The sequence below is a fragment of the Pongo pygmaeus genome, chromosome 5, assembly GCF_028885625.2.
Source record: "Pongo pygmaeus isolate AG05252 chromosome 5, NHGRI_mPonPyg2-v2.0_pri, whole genome shotgun sequence".
Taxonomy (NCBI): Eukaryota; Metazoa; Chordata; class Mammalia; order Primates; family Hominidae; genus Pongo; species Pongo pygmaeus.
Window position 1 is genome coordinate 14,930,240 of NC_072378.2, and position 24,018 is coordinate 14,954,257.

Below are 24,018 nucleotides of genomic sequence, written 5' to 3' on the forward strand. Positions count from 1 at the left end.
GACTATAGGCGGGCACCACCATGCTTGTCTAATTTTTGTGTTTTTAGTAGAGATGGGGTTCTGCCATGTTGCCCAGGCTGGTCTCGAACTCCTGGGCTCAAGCGATCTGCCCACCACTGCCTCCCAAAGTGCTGGGATTACAGGAGTGAGACACCGCACTCAGCCAAAAGGAGGTTCTGCAATGCCATTCCTGTCTGTGTGATTCTGTGAAAAGACTTCAAGAACTATGTTCCTGCACATACCTCCATAAAAGTAGCCATCTATATACATGTGTACATACATGTATAAGTACAAGGTGACATACATAAAGACAGAAGAAGTGGGGTCAGCAATCACATGTTTAAAGGAGCTGAGAAGTGGAGCAGAGAGAGCCTGGATTTTAGAGCCAGATTTCTGTTCGCTATTTGCTAGTGAGGGGGAGACTGAGCAGAGTGATGATAGACACACACACACACACACACCCTAAACAAAGCGGACCCTTCCTGAGAACAGGATAATGATAATGATGACACCCGATGATGATGATGCACAAATCCACCACCAGTGCTGGATTCTCCCGTCTGTTCTGAATGTCTTGCCCACAGAAGTGTACACATTTTTCTAACTATCGCCCAAGATATTTACCCAAGAGAACCTGACAGCTTTGTCGGCCTCTGTCCCTGCAAGGAGCTCAACCAAGCAGCTCTCTATCCCTCCCTGTCATGCGGCAGAAGATTCCTTGCCTCACTGCTACCCCAGCCGAGGGCTTAGTGCAGACTGCTGGGAAAACCATCTCAGAGAAATCAGCGGAGAACCTGTTTACCAAGCAACACTACACAGCCCATGCAAGGACTCCTTTGAGAAATGGGAAACCGTCAGGACGGTGGATAAAATGAACCTGATTTCCCATTATTTTTTTCAAATAAATGGAGTCCAGTTTGCTTCCACTATAATCCAGGCATAACATTTATATGAGAACATAAAATACTACACAGCTGTAAGTAAAACAATATGTGTGTTCCTGAATAATAGTGATACCACTTGCCAGTAAGACTATCTTTTGACCAAATAAAAGATAACCTAAATTTGACTCAGTGGGATGGGATTTACTATACGATTGCTTCTTGAAAATAAAGGATAGAGAGAGGGTGCTTTCATGAGAGTAGAAGGAAATGGACAAGGAGAACAAGAGAAAAACAGGATGGAAAGTTAGATGCCCATTGCTGAGTTTGAAAGTGCACTTTGTACAAAGAATAAAGAGCATTGATTTCACACATCTAGTGCGTCCCTCCCAAATAAAACCTTATTTTATATCAGACACCCACATTGCAGAGTCCCACATATGCTGACATCCGAGTCTCCAGTCTACAGTGATTTTTATGCATTCCTCCACTCCCTCTTTCATTCATATGTATGATGGTTGCACAAATATGTATTGTGGACTTAATATGTAACAGGCTCTCTGGTAGGATGGGAAACAGACCCTGCCCCGAGCCAGTTTACAGCCCTGTGGGGAGCGCACCAAGGGAACAGGCTATTTCAGTCTAGTGTGATAAGGGCCAGATGGAAGAAACCTCAACACAGTGTGCTCAGAACCTGCAGAGGCAGCGCAAGGGGTCCCAAGGCCACACATGAGAGGAAGCTACATGACTAGAGGAACCAAACTTGATAACGCTGGAGGTGGATTCAGAAGAAAGAGAAAATCCCAGCACTTTGGGAGGCCAAGGCAGGAGGATTGCTTATGGCCAGGAGTTCAAGACCAGACTGGGCAACATAGCGAGACACTATCTCTAAGAAAAGAAATGAAACAAAACGAAAAGAGGACTGGCCAGCTGCAGTGTTTCACGCCTGTAATTCCAACACTTTGGGAGGCCGAGGCGGCAGATCACCTGAGGTCAGGAGTTCGAGACCAGCCTAGCCAACGTGGTGAAACCATGTCGCTATTAAAAATACAAAAATTATCCGGGTATGGAGGTACATGTCTGTAATCCCAGCTACTCAGGAGGCTGAGGCAGAGGAATCGCTTGAATCCAGGAGGCAGAGGTTGCAGTGAGCCAAGATCGTGCCACTGCACTCCAGCCTGGGCAACAGAGTGAGACTCCATCTCAAAATAAATAAATAAATATTTTAAAATTTAAATAAATAATTAGCTTGGCATGGTGGCATGCAGCTGTAGTTCCAGCCACTCTGGAGGCTGAGACGGAAAGATTGCTTGAGCCCAGGAGACAGAGGTTGCGGTGAACTGAGATTGCACCACTGTACCCCAGCCTGGGCAACAGAGTGAGACGAAAACCAAAAGGAAAAGAAAAAGGAAAAGTAGAGCACTGCCACAGGCAATTCCAGCCAAGGAAGGGGGAACACAGAAGGAAGAACACAGCGTTTCCCTTTAACAGCTCTGCCCAGTTGTTGCACACCTCACTACTCCCCACAGGCTATTGGCTACAACTTAGTCACATGACCACACCTGGCTTCCAGAAAGCTGGAAATATAGTTCTTATTCAGGGCAGCCACGAGCACAGATAAACACTTGTATGACATGGAAGCAAGGGAAATGTACATTGAGAGCAAACCAGCCCTCTCTGCCACAGCGTATGAGCCCTCCCCTTCCTCTTGTCCTGTCTGAGATAGACAGAGACTTTAAAGGGTTTTCCAGGAAACTCCTGGAGAACATGATATACATTCATATGCATGCACACACAAACCCAAATGCAATACAATAATTAACCATACGTTTTTCATTAAAAAAAAAAGATAAAGAATGAAAACTTACAGCAGAAGACTCAAGGCTGTAGCAAAGAGGCTGGAGCAGGCTCTCTCTGCGGGCACAGACCTAAAGGGGGATGCAGAGGGGCATTAGCTAGGAATAATGTGAAGATAGATGGAGCCCCCATCACCTTCCTCTCTCCTGAGTTCTCCCCCACTGCGACATTCGCCCCTTATCACCAACTCTCCACTGGATCCACACATGCTCAAAGGTATTGCTCTGCTAACAAAAACAGCATAAGCACACCATTAGGATGTACAAGCATTTCTGGAAGTGTCAAAGGAACCAAACTCCTCCCAGCTCAATGATTGATTAGCTAAATAAACTTGAACTAGATGTATATTCTCTTAGTGCATCAATTTCCTCCAAATCCAATGGAGACTAAAAAATACTTGCCTTACCTTCTTCATAGGCTTGTGGAGGGAACCAGGGAAACGGGATATCTGTGTATTTGTTTTCTATTTCTGTGTAACAAATCACCACACACTCTGTGGCTTAAAACAATAGCTATTTATGGCCGGACACGGTGGCTCACGCCTGTAATCCCAGCACTTTGGGAGGCCGAGGGGAACGGATCACGAGGCCAGGAGATCGAGACCATCCTGGCTAACACGGTGAAACCCCGTCTCTACTAAAAATACAAAAAAATTAGCCGGGCGTGGTCGCGGGTGACTGTAGTCCCAGCTACTCCGGAGGCTCAGGCAGGAGAATGACGTGAACCCGGGAGGCGGAGCTTGCAGTGAGCCGAGATTGCGCCACTGCTTTCCAGCCTGGGCGACAGAGCGAGACTCCGTCTCAAAAAAAACAAAAACAAAAACAAAAACCAAAACAAAAAAATAGCTATTTATTTATTTATTTATTTTTATTTATTTGTTTGAGACAGGGTCTCGCTCTGTCGCCCAGACTAAAGTGCAGTGGCACGATCTTGGCTCACTACAACCTCTACCTCCTGGGCTCAAGCAATCCTCCGACCTCAGCATCCCAAGCAGCTGAGACTACAGGTATGTGCCACCACGACAGGCTAATTTTTTTTTTTTTTTTTTTTTTTTTTTTTTTTTTTTTTTTTTTTTTTGAGACAGAGTCTCACTCTGTTGCCCAGGCTGGAGTGCAGTGGCACGATCTCGGCTCACTGCAGTCTCCGCCACCCGGGTTCACGCCATTCTCCTGCCTCATCCTCCCGAGTAGCTGGGACTATAGGAGCCCACCACCATGCCCGGCTAATATTTTTTTTTGTATTTTTAGTAGAGACAGGTTTTCACCGTGTTATCCAGGATAGTCTCAATCTTCTGACCTCATGATCCGCCCGCCTCGGCCTCCCAAAGTGCTGGGATTACAGGCGTGAGCCACCGCGTCCGGCCCACACCAGGCAAATTTTTGTAGAGACGGGGTTTCGCCATGTTGCCCAGGCTTGTCTCCAACTCCTGAGCTCAAGCGATCTGCCCGCCTTGGCCTCCCAAAGTGCTGGGATTATAAGCCTGAGCCACTGCGCCTGGCTGAAACAATACCCATTTATGATCTTATTGTTTCCATAGGTCAGAAATCCGGGCACGGAGTGACTAGATTCTGTGTTCAGGGTCTCACTGGCTGAAGCCAAGGTGTCAGCTGGGGCTGCGTTCTCAGCGGGGGCTGGGATACTCTTCCAAGCTGAGGTTGGCAGAATTCATTTCCTTGTGAGTGTAGGACTGAGGGCCCCTTTTTCCTTCAAGCATTGGCAGGAATGGCTGTCAGCTCTTAGTGGCTGTCTGCAGTTCCTAGCCATGTGGATGTTGCAAGGTAGCTCCTCATTCTGTCTTCTTTTCCTGTTTAAGTTGATTATGTTCCAAGCAACACTCCTTCGGAAGAATCTGATTAAACTGGCTGAGGGTCAGACATGGTGGCACACGCCTGGAATCCCAGCACTTTGGGAGGCCAAGGCGGGAGGATCACTTGAGCCCAGGAGTTTGAGACCTGCCTGGGCAACATATCTGAACGCTTTTCCTTTCTCTGGTACATTCCATACCAAAAAGACGAGATGGCCTCATGACAGGAGTAAAGACTTTGGAGTCGAGTAAATGCGGATTCAGATTTTCTCTCCAACACTTCCTAACTGAATGCTACTCAGCCTCTCTAACTCATGACTTCCTTCTCTGTACATTTGGGATAATACCAACCACACAGGGATGTTGGGGGATGAAATGACATAGGATTCATGGGAATTCAATGATACCATATTCATAGCATATGGCATGTGTGGGCTCCAGGCCCTTCCGCCTTCCCCATCTCCTATTCCACATCATTAACTCCCTTTCTTCCTCCCTCCCTATCTTTCTTCCTTCCTTCCTCCATTTCAAAGAACAGCTAAAACTGGTGATGCAGAAATGACTACAGTAAAGCTGACCCTAAAACAACACAGAGGTTAGGGGCACTGACCTCACACACATTCAAAAATCCACATCTAACTTTGTTTTGGAGAGCTTTTTTTCTTTAAGATAGGATCTGGCTCTATTGCCCAGGCTGGAGTGCAGTGGCATGATCTTGGCTCACTGCAGCTTATGCCTCCTGGGCTCAAGCCATCCTCCCACCTCAGCCTCCCGAGTAGCTAAGACTACATGTGCATGCCACAATGCCCCGCTGATTTTTGTATGTTTTTGTAGAGATGGAGTTTAACCATGTTCTGCAGGCTGGTCTCGAACTCCTGAGCTCAAGTAATCTGCCCACCTCAACTTCCCAGTGTGTTGGGATTCTAGGTGTAAGCCATGACACCCAGCCCCATGCATAACTTTTTTTTTTTTTTTTTTGGACGGAGTCTCGCTCTTGTCCTCCAGGCTGGAGTGCAGTGACGAGATCTCATCTCACTGCAACCTCCGCCTCCCGAGTTCAAGTGATTCTCCTGCCTCAGCCTCCCGAGTAGCTGAGATCACATGCCCCTGCCACTGTGTCTGGCTAATTTTTGTGTTTTTAGTAGAGATGGGATTTCACCATAATGGCCAGGCTGGTCTCAAACTCCTGACCTCGTGATCCACCCACCTCAGCCTCCCAAAGTGCTGGGATTACAGGTGTGAGCCACCACACCCAGCCCATGCATAACTTTTGACTCCCCAAAAACTTAACTACTAATAGCCTACTGTTGACTGGAAGCCTTACCTACCAATAACATAAACAGTCGATTAACATATATTTTTGCATGTTGTATGCATTATACACTGTATTTGTACAATAAAGTAAGAGAAAAGAAAATGTTATTAAGAAAATCATGAGGAAGACAAAATATATTTGCTATTGATTAAGCGGAAGTGGGTCATCATAAAGGTCTTCATCCTCCTCATCTTCATGTTGAGTAGGCGGAGGAGGAGAAGAGGAAGGGGTGGTCTTTTTTTTTTTTTTGAGACGGAGTCTCGCTCTGTTGCCCAGGCTGGAGTGCATGGCACAATCTCGGCTCACTGCAGGCTCCACCTCCTGGGTTCACGCCATTCTCCTGCCTCAGCCTCCTGAGTAGCTGGGACTACAGGCACCTGCCACCATGCCCAGCTAATTTTTTTTTGTATTTTTAGTAGAGACAGGGTTTCACCGTGTTAGCCAGGATGGTCCCGATCTCCTGACCTCGTGATCGTCCCACCTCGGCCTCCCAAAGTGCTGGGATTATAGGCATGAGCCACCGCGCCCGACCCAGAAGGGCTGGTCTTGATGTCTCAGGGTGGCAGAGGCAGAAGAGATAGAGGAGGTGGGAGGGGAGGCAGGAGAGGCACGGTAACTTTTACTGAAAACAAATCCATGTATAAGTGGACATCCGCAGTTCAAACCTGTGTTGTTCAAGGTTCAGCTGTGTATCACATTGGAAGATAACTACCTTGTAATTGCATCTAAACCCATTCCACTCGAATGCCAACATTATAAGAACTCTGGTAAGTGGGGTTTTGATACCAACCAATCATTTCCACATGGAACTATTAGCGTGATAATCCTGTTCTCTCATTGTCCTGATACCGTTTTTTATACTTTTCTTGAAAAATGTACTTGGACTGCGTTCTCACATAGTTACTACACTCTAACAGATTTATGCTCCTTAGAAGAATGGGTCTAGTCAGGGAAGTGTTCCGAATCTGCCTCTTACAGAGATGCTCAGGGTAAAAGAAAGATTAGTGGTCAAAAGTAATGTAACTAAAACGTGGCGGCTGCCCCGGGGGAAATGTTAAGGACTGCCTGGCACAAGCAAGCACCTTCTGGCAAACTTCTCAAAGTGCTGAAATAGAAGGCTCAAGAGTCACCTGCTTAAGTAATGGTCTTCAAGGCAAAATATCGGGAGTCCTGTTCAGCCGCCACAATGAGCTATTATATGTATGTGGCACAGATGTAACATGAGAATTATACCAGTCACAAGGTTGCTTTTTTTTTTTTTTTTTAATGCATAAAGCATGATTCTAACTTGGTGTTGTTTTTTGCAAACATGATGTTGATCACATGAGAAGGGTTTCAGAAGAAAGACTTGTTTATTTAACATTCCTAGGCTCAAGAAATCACCAATACATTGATGCAAACACCAGCTCTGGAGAAGAGAATTGTCAATAGGCGCCTCCGGCCCTCCCCTCCAACGCCGAGATGCCTTCTTCATCGTGGTGCTAAGGAGGGTCCCAGGGAAAGTATAACATATCCACTGAATTCTAACAATAAACGGAGAGTCCAGCAGCTCAGGCAGATCATGCCAAAGTCAAGCCCCCTTCAGTAAAAAGGCCCATCTATAAATCATTAGAGACTGTGGGTGCCAAGAAAGCTACTGGATTAGTTCAGCATAATAGGCAGAAAGCTTGCATTTGCCAAATGCTTTACAACCATTTTTTATGAAGTATTACCCATAATACCCTGGGAAATAAATGAACAATATAATCACCATTTTATAACTAAGGAAGCAGACACCCAATGAAGATGCTCTGGAAGTTAGTAGCAAACTAATGCTAGAAACCCTTGACCAAACTCCTTGGGTCAACATTTTTTTTCTTTTTTTTTGCTCTGTCACCCAGGCTGGAGGGCAGTGGTGCTATCATAGCTCACTGCAGCCTTAACCTCCGAGGCTCAAGCAATCCTCCCACCTCAGCCTCTCAAATAGCTGGGACCACAGGCATGCACCACCATGCCCCACTACTTTTTAAATTTTTTGTAGAAACAAGGTCTCACTATGTTGCCCAGGCTGGTCTTGAAACCCTGGGCTCAGGCAATTCTCCTGCCTCTGTCTCCCAATGTGTTGGGATTACAGGCGTGTGTCACCATGCCTGGCAACATTCTTTCTAGTAAACTACTTTGCTTCATACAAGCATGTCCTTACACTGACTTAAAACAAGTGTATACATTTAAAATCTAGGTACAGTGGTGTGTACCTGTTTTGTACCTGTTGTCTCAGCAATTCAGGATACTGAGGCAGGAGGATTGCTTGAATTTAGGAATTTAAGTCCAGCCTGGGCAACATAGCAAGACCCCATCTCTAAAAAATAATTTATGATTATTATTATTTTTGTGTGTGTGTGACAGAGTTTCGCTCTTGTTGCCCAGGCTGGAGTGCAATGGCACGATCTCAGCTCACTGCAACCTCCGCCTCCTGGGTTCAACCGATTCTCCTGCCTCAGCCTCCTGAGTAGCTGGGATTACAGGCATGTGCCACCATGCCTGGCTAATTTTTGTATTTTTAGTAGAGAGGGGTTTCACCATGTTGGCCAGTCTGGTCTCGAACTCCTGACCTCAGGTGATCTGCGCGCCTCAGCCTCCCAAAGTGCTGGGATTACAGGCGTGAGCCACTGCACGTGGCCAAATTTTTTTTTTAATTTTAAAAATATCAAAGTTTAAAATCTGAGTCTGAGCAAAATCCGTCTTCGTGAATTGCACCTTAGGCCTTAAGAGGAGAAAGTCTACTTCCTGCTACAATACAGAACTAATTGATTGATACCAAGTGTATTAGTTAGGGTACAGTCACAGTTGCTGTAATAAGGGGACCCTGAAACACAGGGACTTAAATACTTAAATACTCTCTCATATAATAGTCCAGAGGCGCACTGTCCAAAGCTGGCGGGGCAGCTCTACCATCCTTAATGTGTGGCTCACAGAAGTTGTATCCACCCACCTTCACTCACATCCCATTGGCCAGAACAGTCACTTAGCCACAAACAAGACCAAAAATGTAGTCTGGTTGTATAGCCAAATACCCGGCAAAAATTTAGGAGTTGTATAAGGAAGGGAAGAGTGGATACTGACCGACAAAGAGTAGTCATTGTCTCACAACATGTAAGAGGCAGAGATTTCCAATCCTCATATTCGGTGCTCACCTTCCCTGCTCCAATGGGGGAAACTTGACAGAGCAATGTGAACCCTGAGACAACGGGAGGGAACTGGGTGTCAAACAGGCGCGATATTAGGACCCAGGTGGGCTGCATGCTGATACCTGCTCTGCCATATGTTAGCTGTGAGATCTCAGGCAAGACATTGAAATTCAGCATCTCAGTTTCGTCATCTGTAAAATAAACAACTTGATAGATGAGATTACCTCTACATCTTCCGTGTAATGATGTCAGGGTCAACAGTATAACAGGGTAGACTTTGTAACATACCATATCCCCTCAAGTTGCCCAATAAATAACCAGAACTCACATCACATGTTTTTAGTCTCAAATGGAATGTATATAATGGACTTATCTTATGAAAATAATTGTATGATTTAGTATGTAAATAAGTCTTGGGTGTTTCTAAAGCTTAGTCTTATAGAAATATTTACCAGTCCTACCCACAAGTTAAAAACAAACAAAAGCTCAAGTTTTCTTATACAAACTTTCAACCAATTTCAGTAAGAAATGGGACTACAGGTTGAGTATCTCTTATCGAAAATGCCTGGGACCAGAAGAAGTATTTCGGATTTTGAATTTTTTCAGATTTTGGGGTATTTATATATATATAATATCTACATAATACTATTTTATATACATTATGTATATATTATGTGTATATATTACATATATTATTTATATAAATTACATAATTATATATATAATACATACACATAATATATACATAATGAGATATCTTGGGAATAGAACCCAAGTCTAAACACAAAATTTATTTATGTTTCATATACACCTTATACACGTAGCCTGAAGGTAATTTTATACAATATTTTTAATAATTTTGTGCATAAAACAAAATTTACATTAAGCAATTAATATGTGGAATTTTCCACATGTGGCATTATGTTGGCGCACAAAAGTTTTAGATTTTAGAGCATTTCAGATTTTGGATTTTCAGATTAGAGATGCTCAACCTGTATCTGTACAATTCTAGTGAATCACTATTCAATCTTATCTGTAAGCCTATATTACCATGAATATTTGACCAAAGGTTAATAAGGATAGTAAGTACTTTCAAATGTACTAATCTTCATGGCTAGGGCAAATTTTTTTTTTTATACTTTTTTTTTTTCAACATAGAGTCTTGCCCTGTCGCCCAGGCTGGAGTGCAGTGGTGAAATCATAGCTCACTGCAGCCTCAACCTCCTATGCTCAAGCGATCCTCCCACTTCAGCTTCCCAAGTAGCTGGGATCACAGGTGTGCACCACCAAGCCTGGCTAATTATTTATTTATTTTTTTATAAAGATGAATTCTCACTACGTTGCCCAGCTGGTCTCGAATTCCTGCGCTCAAGTGATCCTCCTGCCTCAGCCTCCCAGAGTGCCCAGACTACAGGTCTAAGCAGCTGTGCCTGGCTACATACATGTTTTACATATACTTTCCTCTGCTATGTTTATACAGATATCTCCCATTAGCATGGAAAGTATGGAAGTCTGACTTCTAGAAATAGGAGATAACTGAACCAGAATTCCCTAAGAACCTGTGAACATTTTAAAATGTATTCCCAAGGGTCAAGTCTCATCATCCTTGGGTGTCATTCAAGGTTAATTTTATTGAATACAACAGATGATGAAGCTAATAGTGGAAACAAACCAACAAAGCTGATGTTCTTATGTAAATAATAAACTGGTTCTGAAGGTAGTCATGTTAAATTAAAGGAAATGATATATTGCTTCTCAGCCTTTTGACTAAGATCAAGTGCAAAGGAAATGATACGTTGTTGCCTTTTAAGGTGATTGCTTTTGAAGGTAAAACCATATAAATGTTGTTCTGTTTAATTTGGCTATGTTTTTGAAAGTCTTGTTGCTTTATAAATAGATAATAATTATGTATTGTGTGCGATGAGTGCTTTCCTAGTGCCAGCCATTTTGCTAGACACTTTGATGGGAATTTATCATCTCAACCTCACAAAAGTCTGTCTCCATCCCCTGTGCAGAATCTGAAAGTTGTCTGCCAGAGATCCATTCTTTCCTTATTCCTAGAAGAGAGTCCCTATTTTATGTGAAACTTCAAGGCTCCTAACTGAAGCACTAATTTATTTATTTATCTTTTATCTATTTGTTTATTTTGAGACAGAGTTTCGCTCTTGTTGCCCAAGCTGGAGTGCAATGGTGCAATCTCAGCTCACCACAACTTCTGCCTCCCCGGCTCAAGTGATTCTCCTGCCTCAGCCTCCCGAGTAGCTGGGATACATCCCAGGTACATACCACCACGCCTTGCTAATTTTTGTATTTTTAGTAGAGATGGGGTTTCATCATGTTGGTCAGGCTGGTCTCGAACTCCTGACCTCAGGTGATCCACCTGCCTCGGCCTCCCAAAGTGCTAGGATTACAGGCGTGAGCCACTGCGCCCAGCCCTAAAGCACTAATTGACCAGCTCACCTGGTGATTAGCAGTGGCCAACAGGATGGAAACAGAAGTTGTTGAGTGACACCTCCAGAAGAGAAGAGAGACAGATTGATGGCATGCATGCCCTCTTTGTCCTTTCCAATTTTTCTGCTGCCTGGAGTATGGATGAGATGGTTTGAGCTCCAACTGTCATCTTGCAATTTGTGGATGGAGATTACAAACCAGAGGTAGCAGAGGATGAAGATAAAAGAAACCTGGGCCTCTGGTACAATCAAGGAGCTGCCAACCTAGCCCCTGGCTGTCTACCACCAGAATTATTTCATACAAGAGAAAAATTAACTCATGTGACTAAGCCACTATTCTTTGGGATGTTTTGTTCCATGTTGTTTAGCCTAATTATAACCTCACCTTCCCTTCATCTTACATGTAAGAATATTGAGGCCAGGCATGGTGGCTTACGCCTGTAATCCCAACACTCTGGCAGGCCATGGTGGGAGGATAACTTGAGGCCAGGCGTTTGAGACCAGCTTGGGCAACATAGCAAGACCTTGTCTCTACTAAAAACAAAAACAAACAATCAAAAAAAGATTAGCCAAGTGTGGTGATGCCTGCCTGTGGTCTCAGCTACTTGGGAGTCTGAGACAGGAGGATTGTTTGAGCCCAGGAGTTTGAGGGTACAGTGAGCTGTGATGGTGCCTGTGCATTCCAGCCTGGGCAACAGAGCGAGACCCTGTCTCAAAAAAGAGAGAGTGTTGAGACTTACATATAAGAGAATGGAGAATTGAGTAGCTTGTCTGAGGTCCAATAGCCAGTGGAGAGCCTAGATTCAATCCAGGCAATCTTAAGAAAGAAATTCACAGCATTTGTCCATTCACTTCCGTATAGCCCCAATACAATGCTATAAAATCACAAAAGTGGTTGAAGGTAAAGTAAGATAGACTGTCTTAAAATCCAATGTACTGGGTCTATGGATTACTGACTAAGCATATAATTTACCCACTACGTAAGTTCATGAAATTGATGTAAAAACTATTATTCAATGCTAAAAGTCCACTCCTCTTGCACAACAAATTTCAGAAATGACTTATCAGCAGGCCAAGAATGTTCTCAGACCACAAAACTAAGTCCCTGTATCTCCCTCCAAGGATATGCATATCTCTATGGATGAAGCCATGTTGCCAATCCAGGCCTTCTTCACAACAGGATAATGCTCAATGTCCTGGATTTTGTGACTGATGGGGAAAGGAAGATATAAGTCAGCTGTGATATGCTCAAGATATTCTGCACCTGTGATTAAATAATGGTCATGCGTGTAAGAGCTATATTCCATTCACAACAGAATACCAGGGAAGCACGGTTTTCCATGTGAAACCACATTCTCCCATGACTTCAGATGAAAGCCAAGGGCAGCCAAAGGCTCATGTATGGTTTCATTGCCCAACCAAAAGGAAATTCTACAGTAACCACCACATTTCATTTTGCTGATTAGAATAAACCCGAAACAGTTTCATTAAAATTAAGGCCTATAATTGCATGGGGAAAATGGCCAGATTGCAATATGGGCTATTCTGTCTGCCCAGACATATGTAGTGATAATTGACATAGGCCACCACCTAATCACCAGAGTCAACCAGATCATGAAATCACTGAAAGAGACAATGACCAGTTCAGAGCTGAGTGCAGAAAGACCAAAATTCAGGGGCCTGCTCCTACAAAAACAAAGTAATCACTAAGCAAATACCACGGAAACTTCAGTCAGGGCCTGGGGAACCATGGAAGGCTACACAGCTACATTTTTTTCTTTAGGAGGTTTGAATTGTCTTTTTTTTTTTTTTTTTTTTTTTTTGAGATGGGGTCTTGCTCTGTCACCCAGGCTGGAGTGCAGTGGCGCTATCTTGGCTCACTTCAACCTCTGCCTCCTGAGTTCAAAGGAGCCTCTCGAACCTCCGCCTCCAAGTAGCTGGGATTACAGATGCCCACCACCACACCCAGCTAATTTTTGCAGTTTTAGTAGGGACAGGGTTTCACAGGTTTCACTTGAACTCCTGACCTCAAGTAAGCTGCCCACCTCAGCCTCCCAAGGTGCTGGGATTACAGTTGTGAGTCACCATGCCCAGCCTGAACTGCATTTCTAAACCTTTGTGCTGGGCATCCCTTTCATCCTTCTAGATCACCCTTCTCTACACAAAAGGCTGATCTGTAAGGATGACATCAAACAGCTCTCTTGTCCCTGGCTTCTGGTTGGGTTTGGCAAAAAGGGAGCTCCAGCAGGTGATGGAGGGAGAGAGGAGAGTCAGCTCAGCATGTTGGTTCTGTTGAGTCATTGTGAGCTGGCTGAGCCTCTCAACTGGGGTCCATGGCTCCTGTCAGGCAGTCCTCCCTCTAGAGCCGTCTAGCTCTCTCCAGGCTCCAGTGTCTTTCCCTTTCCTCACTCTGTCCACCCTCAGAATGGTAACTCTGCCCACCGCTATCTACCCTGGCACACTGCACTCTCCATAGGGCTTCCAACACCCTGCCCTGCCCCAACTTCATAAACTCTCCTCAAATGACCCAGTTGGAATATGCTTTTCATTTCCTGTAAGAGCCCTAACATGACTTCTGAGCAGATGCGAACAGATATATGGAAATCCAGAGAGCCCTGGACTGAGGGTGAGTGGACCTTCAGGGATTCCAGCAGCATTCCACCATGCTCAGCTGTGCGGCAGGATGAGATACCCAATTTATCTGCTCTTGACCTTCTCTTGGATAAAACAAAGGGCTGAGGCCGGGTGCAGTGGCTCATGCGGGTAATCCCAGAACTTTGGGAGGCCAAGGTGGGTGGATCACTTGAGATCAGGAGTTCTAGACCAGCCTGGCCAACATGGTGAAACCCCGCCTCTAATAAAAATGCAAAAATTTTTATTAGAGTCTGGGCGCAGTAGCTTACGCCTATAATCCTAACACTTTGGGATGCTGAGGCGGGTAGATCACTTGAGGTCAGGAGTTTGAAACCAGCTTGGCCATCACGGTGAAACCCCATCTCTACTAAAAATACAAAAAATTAGCTGGGCATAGTGGTGCGCACCTGTAATCCCAGCTAAATCAGGAGGGTGATGCAGGAGAATCACTTGAACCCAGGAGGCGGAGGTTGCAGTGTGCCAAGATCGTGCCACCACACTCCAGCCTGGGCAACAGAGCCAGACCCCATCTCAAAAAAAAAACCAAAAACCTAGCCGGGTGCTGGGTGTGGTGGCGGGCACCTGTATTCCCAGCTACTTGGGAGGTTGAGGCAGGAGAATTGCTTGAACCCAGGAGGTAGACGTTGCAGTGAGCCAAGATAGCACCACTACACTCCAGCCTGGGCAACAAGAGTGTTTAAAAAAATTAATTAATTAATTAAAAAAAAAGAAAAAACAAAGGGCTGAAATGGTCTCAACAATCTTGGCAGATATAAGATCATTCTACAGACCTCTTTTACCTTCCCTACCCTTCCTCGTTTCTCTTCCTTGTGACTTCTCCTTTCACACACAGCTTCCTCCCCCATGAACACCATACATTCCAAACGGCAACCCAGGGACAGTACAGAACAATTAGGGTTAGAAAGGAAACAAATAAAATCACTTTTTTCTCTTCACACATCTTAATCTCAGAGCCACTACAAAATTAGACTCACCAAATTCCACTTGAAATTTTAATATGACTATAAAACTATTTGGCAATGTGATAATTGGCATAAATTAGAACTTCATAGTTAAACAGAACAGTTGAACAGTTCAGGTTAAAATTGCTTTTGAAAAAAAATAAAATTGCTTTTGAATACTGACGTGCCCAAAGTTAAAAATCTATAAATGGGTCCTTGGTCAGCTAATTCCAAAACAATACACCCCAGACTTCTGTTAACACTTAATTAACACAAAACTAAAACAACATGCAGAACAATGTTGGAATCTGGTGTCCAGAAAAGAATTCAGCCAATTTATGGTTGTCAACCACTTAATGCAACTTGAGCCTGGGACAAAACAGAATTCTAAACCTTCTCCCATTTCCAATTATGTAAACCGCAAAATCAGCTGCTGCCACAAGTATGCATAAATGTAATCCCCAATTTTCCAAGTTAAACCTAGGTGTACCCTTAAATGATGCAGCTAAGGCTGTGACCTCAGAATGGGGTGAAAATGGGCAAAGACAAGAGTTAAGGGTGAGCCTTCACTCTGCAGCCTTCTGCAGATCGTGGGCATGTTACAGGAGTTCCCTGGACCACTGTTTCTTCATTCATAAAGTGGAGATAGAAATGCCTGCCTCCTCCACCAATTCCACTTCTGGTTATACATCCAAAAGAACTGGCCAGGCACGGTGGCTCATGCTTATAATCCCAGCACTTTGGGAGGCTGGGGCGGGAGGATCACGAGGTCAGGAGATCGAGACCATTCTGGCTAACACGGTGAAACCCTGTGTCTACTAAAAATACAAAAAAAATTAGCCGGGTGTGGTGGCAGGCGCCTGTAGTCCCAGCTACTCGAGAGGCTGAGGCAGGAGAATGGCATGAACCCGGGAGATGGAGCTTGCAGTGAGCCGAGATTGCGCCACTGCACTCCAGCCTGGGCGACAGAGTGAGACTCCATCTCAAAAAAAAAAAAAAAAGGAATTGAGGCCGGGCATGGTGGCTCACACCTGTAATCCCAGCACTTTGGGAGGCCGAGGCAGGTGGATCACAAGGTCAGGAGTTCAAGACTGGCCTGGCCAACATGGTGAAACCCTGTTTCTACTAAAAATACAAAAATTAGCCAGGCGTGGTGCTGGGCACCTGTAATCCCAGCTACTTGGGAGGCTGAGGCAGGAGAATCACTTGAACCCGGGAGGCGGAGGTTGCAGTGAGCTGAGATTGCACCATTGCACTCCAGCCTGGGCAACAGAGTGAGACTCTGTATCAAAAAAAAAAAAAAAAAACAAGAATTGAAAGTAGTGTCTCGAAGAGGTCCTTACATACCCATTTATGTTCATAACAGCAGCACTAACAGCCAAAAGGTGGAAACAACCCAAGTGTCCTTCGGTGGGTGAATAGATCAACAAAATGCACTATATCCATACCATCGAATATTATTCTGCCTTAATAAAGGAAGGAAACCCTGTCACATGTTACAACATAAATAAACTTTGAGGACAAATACTGTATGACTTCACTTACATGAGGTCCCCAGGGTAGTCAAATTTATATAGAGAGAAAGTAGAATGCTGGCTGTCAGGAACTGGGGGAGGAGCCTGGGGAGTTGTTCTATGGAAGAGTGCAGCCATAGAAAAGGACAAGATCATGTCTTTTGCGGGAACATGGATAAAGTTGGAGGCTATTATTCTTAGCAAACTAATACAGGAACAGAAAACCAAATATCACATGTTATTATTTATAAGTGGGAGCTAAATGATGAAAACTCATGAATGCAAAGAAGGGCACAACAGAAACTAGGGTCTACTTGAGGGTGGTGAGTGGGAGGAGGGAGAGGAGTAGAAAAAAAATTTAAAAAAAACTATTGGGACTAGTACCTGGATGATGAATAATCTGTACAACAAACACCCATGACGTGAATTTACCTCCATAACAAACTGCCCATGTATCCCCGAACCTAAAATCAAGTTAAAAAAAACAAAAAGAGTTTCATTTTGGGAAGATGAAAATGTTCCGTAGATCTATTTCACGATAATGTGAATATACTTAATACTACTGAACTATACAGTTAGAAATGGTTAAGATGAGTAGGCGGGCATGGTGGCTCACACCTGTAATCCCAGCACTTTGGGAGGCCAAGGCAGGTGGATCATCTGAGGTCAGGAGTTTGAGACCAGCCTGGCCAACATGGTGAAACCCCATCTCTAATAAAAATATTTTAAAAATTAGCTGGGCATGGTAGTGGATGCCTGTAATCCCAGCTACTCAGGAGGCTGAGGCCAGAGAATTGCTTGAACCCAGAAGATGGAGGTTGCAGTGAACCAACATGGCCCCACTGCACTCCAGCCTGGATGACAGAGTGAGACTCTGTCTCAAAAAAAAAAGAAAAAAAAAGAAAAAGAAATGGTTAATTAAGATGGTAAATTTCATGTTGCTTCTTACTACAATTTTTTAAATGGCTACCTTATTTAATCTCTGTGAGAATTAAATGATATCGAGTGCAAATGCCTGACACAGAGTAGATCCTCGGTAAATGTAACATTGTTTTCCCTCTCCTTCTGAATGGCTTGTGAATTATCACAAACATTTAAAGAGACTTCTAGCATCCAAAGCATATTGATATGGGTAGAAAGGGAGGATAAGATCTCAATTCATTTTCTTTGCCTCTCTCCTCCCTCTTCTACCCTTTGAATCAGGCCAGATCACCACCCACTATGGTTTGAATGTTTGTGTCCCCTCCAAAATTTACGTTGAAACTTAAATCCACAATGCACAATATTAAGAGATGGGGCTTTTAGGAGGTGATTCCATACGATGGAATACTGTATGGAATATTCCCTCTCTGCCTTCATGAATGGGATTAGCGACTCTCTGAAAGGGCTGATGGGAACAGCATCCATTTCCTTTGGAGGATGCAGCAACAAGGGGCCACCTTGAAGGCAGAGACCAGCCCTCACCAGACACCAAGTGTTGGTGCCTCAGTCTTGGACTTCCCAGCCTCTAGAACTGAAAGAAATACATTTCTATTGTTTACAAATTACCTAATCTTGGTATTTTGATATAGTAGCATAAATAGACTAAAACACCAAACCAACTCAAAGCTTAGGCTAACAACTCTGGACACAGTGTGCCACCAACTCCAGAAGTGCTTGGCATCTGTCACCTAGTGTCCCAGAGCTGATCACTGGGACTCCAGCAGCCCACCCGGTCTCCCTTTGCTCCAAAAAGAACAGCCCTGAGACAATCCTTTCTGTGTGCCTCCTGCACTTGTTAAAAGGTAGCAGTATATCCATGCATTTACAAAACCAATAGCAGATATCTCCGATGAACCAGGCACTGTTCTAGGCACATGGAGTATGGCAATAAATAAGAGAGACAGGACGGGCGCAGTGGCTCACACCTGTAATCCCAGCACTTTGGGAGACCAAGGAGGTCGGATCACCTGAGGTGAGGAGTTCAAGACAAGCCTGGCGAAACCCCATCTCTACTAAAAATACAAAAAACAAAATTAGTCGGGCATGGTGGTGGGAGCCTGTAATCCCAGCTACTCGAGAGGCTGAGGCAAGAGAATCACTTAAACCCAGGAGGCAGAGGTTGCAGTGAGCCAAGATTGCGCCATTGCACTCCAGCCTGGGCAACAAGAGCAAAACTTTGTCTCAAAAAAAAAAAAGAGAGAGAGAGAGACAAGGTACTTGCTTTCATGCTTTTCTTCCACTGGCCTCCTTTGGGGGCTCAGGTAATTTGTCAGTTTCCACCTCTGTGCCTTTGCCCATACTGCCTGGAGTCTTCTCCCGGCTTCTCTTTTTCATTCAAATAATAACCCTGACCCATCTTTTCAGACTCCACCTCAAGTCCAAGCTCCTCCTTACAATCCTTCAAACTCCTCTGATCAGGACTCTAAGTTTTCCTTTCCCTAAAGCACTAGTACCTAGAGCCACATCACTCAGTGCTGAGTTACACTAGTCTTTCAACATGGCTTGGGATTCAATCAAGTTTTCTTTTCTTTTTTTGAGACAGAGTCTCATTCTGCCACCTAGGCTGGAGTGCAGTGGCACGATCTTGGCTCACTGCAACCTCCGCCTCCCAGGTTCACCAGATTCTCCTGCCTCAGCCTCCTGAGTAGCTGGGATTACAGGCACACACCACCACACCCGGCTAATTTTTTGGGTATTTTTAGTAGAGACAGGGTTTCACTATGTTGACCAGACTGGTCTCGAACTCCTGACCTCATGATCCGCCCACCTTGGCCTCCCAAAGTGCTGGGATTACAGGTGTGAGCCACCGCGCCCGGCCATCAATCTCGTTTTCTAACTAGATTTTAGCTCCCCAGTGGTCAAAGTCATCTTCATTTGTCCCCCTCTCCAACACTTCCTCAATGGACCTAGCACACAGCTTGTCAGAGAAAGAGTCACAATGTTGAGCTGCCTGAAGCTTTGGATGTGATACAAGACGTCTCTTCTTGGTGGCAGGGTGACCCAGCAATCTGTTCTCTGTGGCTTTGTCTATAAATGCCTGCCTTCCCTAAATGATATGTAACCCGAAATGCTAAAATAATTTCTAGCTGAAGTATAATTTATAGAATAGGATGAAATACATACAGTTATGTTTAAAAGAACATCTGCATTAATATTTCCCAAATCAGTCACACTGTCAACTGATTTGGAAAAAGAAAAAAGTTCTAATATGCTACCACTGTGCTAGACGGCAAGGAGGTAAGGGGACTGGGAATGAAAAGAGAAGAGATCTGGCAAGAGAACAGTTGCTTTCTTTAGGAAATGTTTGCATAATTGCATGGAAAGTTACACACTATTGTTTAAAAGTAATTTCTGGTGGCCAGGCGCAGTGGCTCATATGTGTGATCCTAGCACTTTGGAAGGCCGAGGAGGGCGGATTGCCTGAGCTCACGAGTTCGAGACCAGCCTGGGCAACATGATGAAACCCTGTCTCTACTAAAATACAGAAAATTAGCCAGGTGTGGCGGCGTGCGCCTGTAGGCCCAGCTACTCGGGAGGCTGAGACAGGAGAATTGCTTCAACCCGGGAGGCGGAGGTGACAGTAAGCCCAGATCGCACCACTGCACTCCAGCCTGGGCGACAGTGTGAGACTCCATCTTAAAAAAAAAAAAAAGTAATTTCTGGCACTTCTCAAAGTTTGATCTTAGAGTCCATGGTTTTTGTCATTGTTCTGAGTCTTTTTGAGGTGGAGGCAAGGAAAACTGCTTGATCACTAGTGGTAATGATGCCTAACAGCCAAAAATAACTGCAAGGAAACACCTTAGACACGAATATCTATGTGATTATGCAATAAACAAATCTCTATTAGCTATAGCAGATACAAACTACATGTCTTCAACAAAAGGAGAAATTATCAAATCAATAATGATATCGTTGCTTTGAGTTGTGGTTAACTACCTAATTCTAGAAAAGGGGAAGCCAATTTTTCCTTACCTTTTGACATTCTGCATTTCAAAGCAGTGTATGAAGAGAATACTGGACAGAGAATCCAGATCCATATTCTACACCAGTGTTGTCCAAAAGAAATATTAGTTTGGTGCAAAAGTAATTGTGGTTTTGCCTTGAAAAGTAATGGTGCAAAAACACTTTTGCGAACTAATAGAATGAGAGTCCTGTATGTTTTCTTGTTTTGTTTTGTTTTGTTTTTGAGACAAAGTTTTGCTCTTGTTGCCCAGGCTGGAATGCAATGGTGCGATCTCCGCTCAGTGCAACCTCTGCCTCCCAGGTTCAAGCGATTGTCCTGCCTCAGCCTCCCGAGTAGCCGGGAATACTGACCTGTGCCACCATGTATTTTTAGTAGAAATGGGTTTTCACCATGTTGGCCAGGCTTGTCTCGAACTCCTAACCTCAGGTGATCCTCCTGCCTCAGCCTCCCAAAGTGCTGGGATTACAGGCGTGAGCCACCATGCCCAGCCCCTATATGTCATTTTAAATATTCTAGTAGCCACACTAAAATGAATGAAGAGCAACAGATTAAGTTAATTTGAGCTCAGCATATCAAAATACTATCATTTCAACATGTAATCAACATGAAAATCACTGAGCTATTTTACATTTTCTCATACATGGAGCAAAAGATTCTTCAAAACGCAACGTATATTTTACACTTACATCACATCTCAGTTAGGACCAGGTGTGTTTCAAATGCTCCATAGCCATGTGTGTCTGGTGGCTACTGAGCACTAGACTCTGATCCTTTTGCAGCTAAGAGATGTGACCCTGGATTTAACTAAGGTCCTCAGTGGTTCCTCAGTTCTCTCACCTTTGAATTGAGAGGGAGAAATAATCATCCAAAGTTCTTTCTACCTTAAATTATGTGGTGTCCATAATTTATATAACAGCGGGAAGACAGCCATCCCCCCATCCAGTTCCAAATGCAATCCACGATCTTTATTAATAGCATGCTGCTTTTTTATATAAAATGGATACATCCCTATTGTAAAAAAAATTTTGAAAAACACCCAAAAAAGTATAAAAAACAAGATAAAATAATCCATAATCTACCCAAATATTTCTACTGTTACTATGTTGATTAATTAAGCTGGGCATGGTGACTCCAGCCTGTAGTCCCAGATACTCTGGAGGCTGAGGCAGGAGGGTTGCTTAAGCCCAGAAGTTTGAGTCCAGCCTGGGCAACACAGCAACACTCCATCTCTAAAAAGAAAAACAGAGGGAAAAAAATCTAACTATGTTGATGAAATTCCTTCCTGATTTTTTTTAACTCAATAAACAACTGGAACTTTGGGGAGAAATTAATGTGTTGCTATCCTCTCCCTTACATATATTAGGGATTTAAAAATAAAAGTCATATAATTCAGTTTTCAAGAAGATGGGTCTACCTTTATACTTTTAACATGAAAAGAATTCAAATGATTTCCTTTCAAAATCAGTTCATTAGAGGAGTCTTTGTCTTTAATCCCTCATTTAATTTCTGTAGACTTTTGTTTATTTCCATGACGTGTTATCTTGGGAGTCTTCAGTTTCTGTTCATTTTGTCTCCTTTCCCCCCATCTGTATTCAAGGTCACCTGTTTCTACACACCCGTTTGGTGACCCCAAAAACTTGTTACTGCTGCTGGTCAAGTCACAGAAGCAATCCTCTCCCAGAGAGACAATTTCCTTGGCAGTGCCAGAGTCTCTTGTTAGGATAAAAATAACCAGGAAGTCTCCAGCTCAGCTTGGCTATTAAGGGTTGCGATTATTTTGGATCAGCACCCCAGGGCAATGGTAAAATTTATTCTAAATTGCTTCCACCAACCTTTTTGAAGGTTCTTTTCTAACCCGGCAATTCAATTAGTCAAAAGAAGACACTTTAGAATAATTAGTGTATTTATCTGTGGGAGTTGTTTGGATTTTAGAGAGGGATGAGAGAGGAAGATAGGGCTTTATCCCCCTTTAAAAGCCTCCCTTTCATTTCCTTTCCTTGTTCCTCATTTCTGATTCCTTTTTATCATTCAGAATGAGGGCTGGATTTTGTATGTATGTGTGTGGTATGCGTTTTTAAGCACACAGTTGGAAGAGAAGAAATGGAATGAAAGGTGAAATGGTAACCACCCGGCACCAGGGCACAGGGTCGAAAGGCACTACATCTCCTTCTGTCCGAAACATGGGCCACCAAACCAGTGAGCCAGTGCCACTACCGGAGCCCATCAGGACACGCCCACTCTTTGATATGCTAATCAGTAGCTGTGGGTTGGTTGGAGCCGGCTGGAAAGCAGAGGCTTTCAAGATGGCTGACTCGTTACAAAGCTGCAAACTTCAAAGCCCAGTTTAGAAGGTCCTGTTCTCGTATGGCAGAGTAAGTTTGCTTTTTACAATGCTGAAGAGAAAATCCCAACAAATGAGAGTGGAATCTTAAACAATGAAGCAGGCCCAACTCAAAATAAGGAACCAATCAGCAATATGGCTTCTATCTGTCCTTAGGACTTTAAACATTTCCAGATGATCGCATGCATCTGATTAGGGTCCCTGGAGCCCCTCTCCTCTATCAGGGCCCACTGGAAGGGAGAACAGGAGGTTCCAAGCCTAGAGTCCCAGATTCAGACTCACTGGCAGGTAACACTCTACCCTGAGCAATGTTGAGGTGGTTTCTAGCAGAAAGGCCAGCAAAGGGTAAGACTTCACGTGATGCAATTCTTATCTTTTAGCAGCACATAGATAATTTGCAAAATTCTCTTACCTTTTTTGACTCAGGACAGAAATTGTGGTACCTCACCAGGGTTGGCCTTTTTGTAATGTGGGCTGGGAGCAGTGGCTCACACCTGTAATCCCAGCACTTTGGGAGGCCAAAGTGGGTGGATCATTTGAAGTCAGGAGTTCCAGACCAACCCCGTCTCTACAAAAAATACAAAAATTAGCCGGGCGTGGTGGCGGGCACCTGTAATCCCAGCTACTGGGGAGGCTGAGGCAGAAGGCTCACTTGAAACCGGGAGGTAGAGGTTGCAGTGAGCTGAGATCGCGACACTGCACTCCAGCCTGGGGACAGAGCAAGACTCCATCTCAGAAAAAAAAAAAAAAAAAAAAAGAAGGATACAACTCCTATTAGATTACAGCCCCACCCTTGTGACCTCATTTAACCTTAATTACCTCCTTATAGGCCCCGGCTCCAAATACAATCACAGTGGGGGTTAGAGATTGAAGATCAGAAGATGCTTCCCCATACTATGCCACATTGGCGTATGGCGACTGAGAATCCACAGATGCAAAAAGAAGCCTTCTCAGAACTTGCCTTATCGAACTAAAAACAGCAACTTCTAGGAAATAAGGCTGCTGTAAATCCCCACTTCAGGTCATATCTACTCCCAGAAGGGAGAACACGAATAAAAGTTACCCCCAATCCCTTCTCCAGAGGTTTTACGGTCCTGAAGGAGACGGAAAGATCACTCATACCTGTATAAACAAACATTATCACAAA